A 7611-nucleotide genomic window follows, 5' to 3' on the forward strand; every position below is an offset into this window, starting at 1 on the left:
GGGGGCGAGCCAGCTAATGGAGGCAGTAGCCCTGCTCAGATTCTTCGCAGATGTTGCACCCTGCCTGAAACCTTGCCGGCTGAGGCCGTTCTGTCCCACTGCATCTGCCCTGCCTCCTTCTGCCACCTGCCTTGCCTGCTTTTGTCCAAGAAGACTCAGAGAAAGAGAGGGGGGAGAGAGAGAGAGAGGAGGGAGAGAAGAAAGAGAGCTCTTTCCTGCTGAGTCCTGTCTGATCTCAACAGGGAGGATCTACCAGGGCCAGGCCAGTGGCCAGGTGGAGATTCCTTCTCATGCTGCTGGGGAGGACTGGGAACACCTCTCTTTGGGAATCACAGAGTGGGGGGGAGGGGGAGGATGGGTACCCAGAGAATGGGGCTGGAGAGAGAAGCCATGGGAATTGGGACCCTTGTAGGTTATCTGAAGTTCATGGGCCCTTCCAAAAGGCTCTTCCTAAAGGTCGTTCTTGGGGGCTCCAGGCAGGGATGCACTGTATCCACGCGGGGATGCACTGTATCCAGGCTGGCGAGGGATCCTTCAGCCTCTCAGTGAGTCCTGGGCCTGGCAGCCTTTCAGAAACTGCTCCCTGAGACCTAGAGCAGGGGTCAGTAAGCTTCATTCCGTGGACCAGCTCTGGCCTCTCCATCTGTTCTTGTAAATAAAATTCTGTTGGATCGCGGCCATGCTCTTTTGTCTGAATATTGTCTTTGGCAGCTTTTGTGTTATAATGGCAGAGCTGAGTCGTTGCAACAGTGAATGCAAAGCCTATGATGTTCCAAATCTTTACCATGGGGCTTTTTGACAGACAGAGATCACTAAGTCCTAATCCCCTGGCCGAGGGATGCCTTCTTCCACACTCCTCTTCTGAGTGTCTCAGTTATTCACACTGCCTTGGCTCTGCGAGTGGAAGTTGTCCTTTGCTCCCTGGGGAACAGCTGGTAGCATGAGAAGCAGGGAGCAGAGGTATGGATGCCTGGTTTCTCTGGGAAGATCTGGCTCATACACAGAGGTTTCCAGCCACGAGACGGATGTGTAGTTTGGGTTGACAATGCATTCCAAAGATGGCCTCCCTGGTGTTTGCTGTCCCACATGCTATTTCTGCACCCCTTGAATACGTACTGACCTTGTGGTTATTAGAATGGTAGATGCATGGTGAGGGATGCAGTGGGGCCTCTGGATCCTAAGAGACCCTGCAGCTTCCACCTGCTCTCTTGGAGCACTCAGTCTTGGCACATTCCCTCTCCAAACCCAGCCACCTTCTCTGAGAAGTCCAAGCCTCATGGAGAAGCCATATGTAGATGCCATTGTGGATCTGTCAACTAGCGGCCAACAGCAGGTGGCAGCTAAGTGAGCAAGTCCAACCCCCTTGGACATCAGCTTAATTGTGCCTTCAGGTGACTCCAGTCCCCAAAGCTGTTCACTGCAACCAACCAGACAACAGATCCTATAGAAAATCACAGGAGAGCTACGAGAGAGAAGATAAACGGCTGTTGTAAGATGAACTTTGGCATGATTTGTTGCACAGCGGAGCATAACCTGAAGAAAGGCGATAGCAATGTGAGCTGCGCGGGTTGGAGTGGATGGTTGTGGCTGTTTGTTGATTTGGGTGGGTTCCATTACTTTGGTCTGGAAAGCTTCTTCAGCTTGGAGGGAGTTGGTAGCCCCACCTGAGAGGACAATCACTATCAACTCCCCAGTGACAAACTACAAGTCGGGAAGGAATCTTTTTCTGGAGCCTACAGCACCCCTACTGCTGACTTCAAAGAACCGTCACTATTATCCTTTGAGATACATATTATTGTCCACATTAAAGATAAGGAAATCGAGTCTCAGGGGTCAGTTGGGCCAAGGTCATCCAATAATCGAGGACAAAGCCAAGAGGCAAATGCAGATCTCTGTTGTACATGCTCTGCCTTTACGTGGAAGTGACACATCCTAGTGCTGGTGGGAAAATAATCCCACGAAACACAAGTGTTAACTACTATTTACGTGACACAAATCCTTGGGCATTCTTTTTAAGTGATTAAAAAATGTAGTCACTTCTATGTTCACAATAGCTCTATAGAGCAGGCATATAGTGTTCATTTCTATTTTACAGATTAGAAAACAAACACACAGAAGCTAAGTCATTTGCCCAAGTTTACACAGCTGGTACATGGCTGCATTAATCAGGACAGGCCAGACTGTATTATACTAAGAAGCAGGCCTCCAAAATCTTAGGGACTTCATACAACAGGGGTTTATTTGGGGCCGGCTGGTGGTGTACAGGGTAAAGTCGCCACCTGCAACACTGACATTCCATGTGAATGCCACCTAGTGTGTCTCAGCTGCTCCACTTTCAATCAAGGCCCCTTACTCAAAATTTGAGAAGCACAGCAGAGAATGCTCCAAGTACTTTGGCCTCTGCTTGCCATGTGGGAGACTAGGGAAAATATCCTGGTTCCTGGCTTCTGTTTTGCCCAGCCCTGACCATTGAGGCCATCTTGAAAATGTACCAGCGAATGGAAGAACTCTCTGTCTTCCCTTCACCCTTGTAATTCTTTCAAATAAATCTTAAAACAAAACAACAACAACAAAAAAAAAAACAAAAACAACTCCACAAAGATTTATTTCACACACATGACCTACACAAGACAACCTGACAGAGTATTCTCTTCTCACTTCCATGCAGCCCCTTAGGATGGAGACACAGATGCTGTAGCCATTTAAAACAGTTGAAGGAAAGAACCTGCAGCGTCACACCGAGATTATTTAACTGCCTCAGCCTAGAAGTGGCACATATCTGGGGTGAATGTTGTGCCTCTCAAGAAACCTGCATCCCTGATAAAAGTGCTTGGGATGGAGATCTGCCTTTGTGCTTCAGATTCAGCTTCTTGCTAATGTGCCTGGGAGGAAGCCCACGATGGCTCAAGGACTAGGTCCCTGCCATCCACATGGGAGACCCAGGTGTTGTAATAAATGAACTAATGAGAAGTAGTCCTCTCTCCCTCTCCCTCCCCGCCCCTCCAACTCTGTCTAAATAAATTAAATGAATAAATATCAAATAGGTATTTTTAAAAAGACAACAATGTCACTCCACACACAGCTTATAAACACAACTGAGTGCCCTGTGACTTTGTGTTGGTCAGGTCTCTGTGTCCCTAGCAAGGAAAGGACATCAGAATATGGGTGCACACTAGCAAAATAACCCCTGGACTTTAAGTAAAGGCTCTTTGGTCCTCATGTGACACTTAAGAGAATGAAATGAAAGAACTCTCAGAAAAAGTACACAGACTTTCTGTTGCTTTGTTTTCCATTCTCCTTGTCTCTGCACTTGACTGATACCACGGCTGTAAGATCAGCCACAATTCCAGCCTAGATAGAGGGAAGGTCCTGGGAGGATGATTTCCATGCTTGCCTCCAAGTCTCTGAGGACTATGATGCACTCATGTTTTCTAGTTCTTTCTTGTAACTCTTCAGCTCTGGGGCATTCAGTTACCCTTTCCCCAGATTCCTCCCTTCTCTATAAACATCTTCCTAGCTTGAAAACATCTTCTTAAATACGTACTTGTTTACTTGAGAGAGAGAATGCAAGTGTGTACTCTCATTCTCTGGTACGTTCCCCAGATATCCATGGTATCCAGACTGAAACAAGCCAAACCTGGGATCTGGGAACTCAGTCTAGGTCTCTCCTGTAGGTGGTAGTGTCTCGGTCATGCGCACCCTATCTCACTGCTTCCAGGGCCGGCTGGAGTCAAGAGCTAGAGCTGCCAGTTGAGCCCAGGCACTCTTATGTGGCAGGTAGGCAACCGAGCTACTAGGATGCTGGTTACTCAGTGTGATCAACTTGCGAACACTTAACAAATCTATGTATAGGTCCTTTCTCGCACGTGTAATTCCAGAAAATGTTTTTTAAAAATCTTCCTTCCTTCAGATGACTTGGGGAACAAATCTCTGCCTCTACCGACTCACTTTTTTCCCCCCCATTGGGGAGGGTGCCCTGAATTCAGAGGTTTCAGCAATCAATAGTTTCTGGCTGAAATCAAAGAGCATTGTTTTGTTTTCATTGTGTTTATTTTTATGGTTGCCATCTGTATTTAGCCACTCAGAGTTCCATTTATGGTAATGACATAAAGTTTATTTTTAAAATAGCTGTAAGTTAAAAAAAAATGAGCTGACTTGCATTAAAACATCTTGCAAATAATAGTACAAGTGGTTCTTAGTTACGGTAAACCTGTGAGGGTGGGGTTTGGGTAGGGTTGTTCAAATGGAGAAAAGCTGGGATTAGGGATAAGGGAGTAAACCCGCCTCAGCCTGTCCCTAGCTTGGAGCCAGTGCCCACTGCCTGGTGCAGACAGGCTCACAAGCCCAGGGACACAGCCCTTGCAGAGGCCTCCTGAGATGTTCAAGTAAGCAATGATCAAGGGACAATGGGCAGCAGCAGTGAACCTGGTTCAAATACTTATTGAGTGTCTCTGAGCTAGGCATGGATGTAGGCCCTAGATCTATAGCCATGAGCAAGAAGGAAGAGTCTCAGGGTAGCCGGGAACCAGACCAGGGGCAGTGGCCGCGTCCCTTTATTTTTCTAGGCTACGTTGGTTAACATGTTGATCAGTTCAGACATGTTACTGAGTGAGGATGGCCTCCTGTATTGATGTGCATAAAGACCAGTCTGTGATCTCAGGTCTACAAGAGGGAAAAGGCTGTATGTGTCAGCCAGTGAAGGATACAGGAGAAGTGTTTTTAATGTTCCATCTGGATTCTGGGGGAAATTTGAGGTGTTCAGGAAAAAGAGTTGAGCAATTTTTGATTGCATGCATGAGGGAGAGTTTAGTAGCTGTATTCATCTTGGAACCTTTGGTTTCCTTGGGGTGTCTAGCTCTCCTGCTTCCACTCTTAATTCAGTTGGGTTGTGCATGTAACTCTGGTTTTAGCATTCATTTGCAGGTCATGGGTGCTCCTTTTTTGGCACACGTGGAGCTCAGTTTTAAACAACTCTTCTAAGAAAACAGAAACTTTAATAGATGTGGACAGACCGTTACAGCCAAAACCTGTTGGAAAACCATGAGGCCAGGAACATGGTAGGAAGTGGGGGAGAACAGTAAAAGGCTTTGGTCTTGGGAAGAACACCAACCTGGTTTCAAACTCAGAAACTGTTAAGGTAAAATGAACTTTGAGGTCTTAGGAATTGCAATAAGTGGGAAGTTACATGGGCTGTTGAACATGAAAACAATAACCAGGACACAGAATGTAAAGAAAATAATACACACACTTAGCAACTGTGTCTACAAAACGAGAATCTGAGAGCCTCCCTGTCATGTCCAGTCTCTTAGATGGTTGCACAAAAAGGGTGGAGGAAACCAAAGTCCTCAGGCAGCAACTTGAGATGTGCCTAAGTCTTGCTTCCTTAGTGGCCTTCCAACTTTATTTTTTTTTTTTAAAGTTTCTTCATTTATTTGAGAAATAGGAAGAGAGACAGAGACAACAAGTTAGAGAATGTGCACTCATTTGATGTTTCATTCCCCAAATGTTCAAAATGGCCAGGGCTGGGCTGGAGCTGGAGCTAAGAACTGCAAACACAAGGCATGTCTCAAGTGGGTGATAAGAACCTGACTACTTCAGTTAGGACCACTGCCTTCAAGCATCTGTATTAGCAGGGACCTGGAGTTAGGGATCAGAGCCAGGCACAGAGTCCAGACACTCTGATTAGGGACACCGGCATCTTAGCTGCTGGAATAGATGCCCACTCCTCAGTTCCATTTAAAAAAGCTCTGTTAATGTTGTTTTCATTGTGATTTTGCTTCTGTTTTATAGAAGAGGATCTGGAACTCAAGCCTCAGCGACAACAGACCTAACTGGAATGCAAGCTGAGACTCATGGCGGGCTGGAAGATGACGTAGAGAGATTGGGCTGTCATCACCATGTTTGTGTGCATTTGGGCAGAGTGGGCTAAGACTGGTTATTAATCTATGAACTAAGGGCAAAGAGCTAGGCTGTGGTCTTCAGCCTTCCTAATAGGAAGACAAAGTCATTTTGTATTTTGCACTTGTGAAGCCACCATTATGTAGTCTACTCATCTTGCCACTTCTTATCTACAAGATGAAGAGATTTAAGGAAAGCTATAAGGACAATGAATCTCAGAATATGTGTGAGTTACTAAATGAAGGCGTGTAGGCATGCTTCTCCTAGCCCCTCGTAGATTCCTCACCACGTAACATCCCCAGCTCCTGGGCATTGTAATGGAAACCAAAAGGCTTAAGGGACCATGCCAGGGATGGTTTTAGATAAAGGCAGTACTTTCCAGTTATCTTACAAATTCTTACTGAGTGCCTACTCAGAGCACTTGATTCAGACATATGCTCTGCTCAGTTTGGTAGGCTCATGTGGCTGCTGAGTACATGAAAGTTGACTAAATTCAAATTCACCTGTGCTGAAAGTGTCACAGGCACATCAGAGCTACTGGATTTGCTACTTAAAAAAAAAAAAAAGGAATGCTCAATTTCACTAGTCCTCTTTAGTACTGATTATATGCTGAACTGATAAATTTTTGGATATATTGAGTTAAATATATTATTAAAATAGATGGCTTCTTTTTTGCTTCATTTCAATGTGGCTACTAAAAAGTCTTAAGCTTTATACATAACTCACATTTGAGCTTGCATTGGTTTGCATGGGGCAACATGGGTCCTAGACCTGCTCTCAAGGAGCCAGTCTGGGGGAAGTCAATACAAACTTGTCCCACGGCAGGCACAAGGCATCGGGCACATTGGGGTGGGTCAGCTGCAGACTCTCAATGCCTGTCTGCGTTCCATACAGCTCTAGCGATCTCAAGCCTAGTTTCGCTTGTCTCACTTGTCTATGCAAGCACAGAGACTAGATCCCACGCCGCCAAATTAAGCCAAAGCTCCACCGACTGAATTTCCTGCCAGTCTCCCATAGGTGTCCTGAGCACTCTTTGCTTTCCGGCCGTGGAGGACTTTCTGCTCTCCAGACTTCCCTTTTGTGTCCTTGCTTTTGCTGGTGCTTGGGTTCCAGGGGTCTTTGCTATTCCTTCTTTTTGCTGGCAGGATTCTAATCTTTGATCTTCAACTCTGACTCCCCCAAAATCATCCCTCACCTCCCCGGCCCCACCCATCACCTCTCTGACTAAACATTTCTTCACAGCTTCTGAAAAACCAGTTATTTGTCTGTCTTACCAAACTCTTCCACTCTGTCTTCCTTAAGATCAGGAATTTGTCTTTTGGGAGACAGCCAGCTCACCTGCAAAACCAGGTGCCCACTGGCTTAAGGAACAGTTGTAAAGAAAGGCTGAACTGAACAGGCTGTAAACCCTAGGCTCAGAGAAAGCTGGATGGAGGGGCAGAATGAGGGATGGGGTGCAGTGGGAGGAGTGGCGCTAAGGCTTTGGGAGTTAAACCTGGCCTGGAGGCAGCTTCTCTCACCAACACAATCCCTGACAAGTTTTGGTCAAGCAGGAAGAGGGGTGATAATTAAGGCTGAGTCCAAGCTGGGGTGATGGGAGCTGGGGCAGCTTGGGTAGAGTTGAGGTCAAGCAAACAGAACAATGAAAGAAAGCCTCGCTTGTCCCTTTGCATTATTGCAGGAGGAGCAATGAAGAGCCCTGTCTCAGGGCGT

Source organism: Ochotona curzoniae, unplaced genomic scaffold (assembly GCF_017591425.1).
Source record: "Ochotona curzoniae isolate NIBS_2020 unplaced genomic scaffold, NIBS_Ocur_1.0 contig_4514, whole genome shotgun sequence".
Classification (NCBI taxonomy): Eukaryota; Metazoa; Chordata; class Mammalia; order Lagomorpha; family Ochotonidae; genus Ochotona; species Ochotona curzoniae.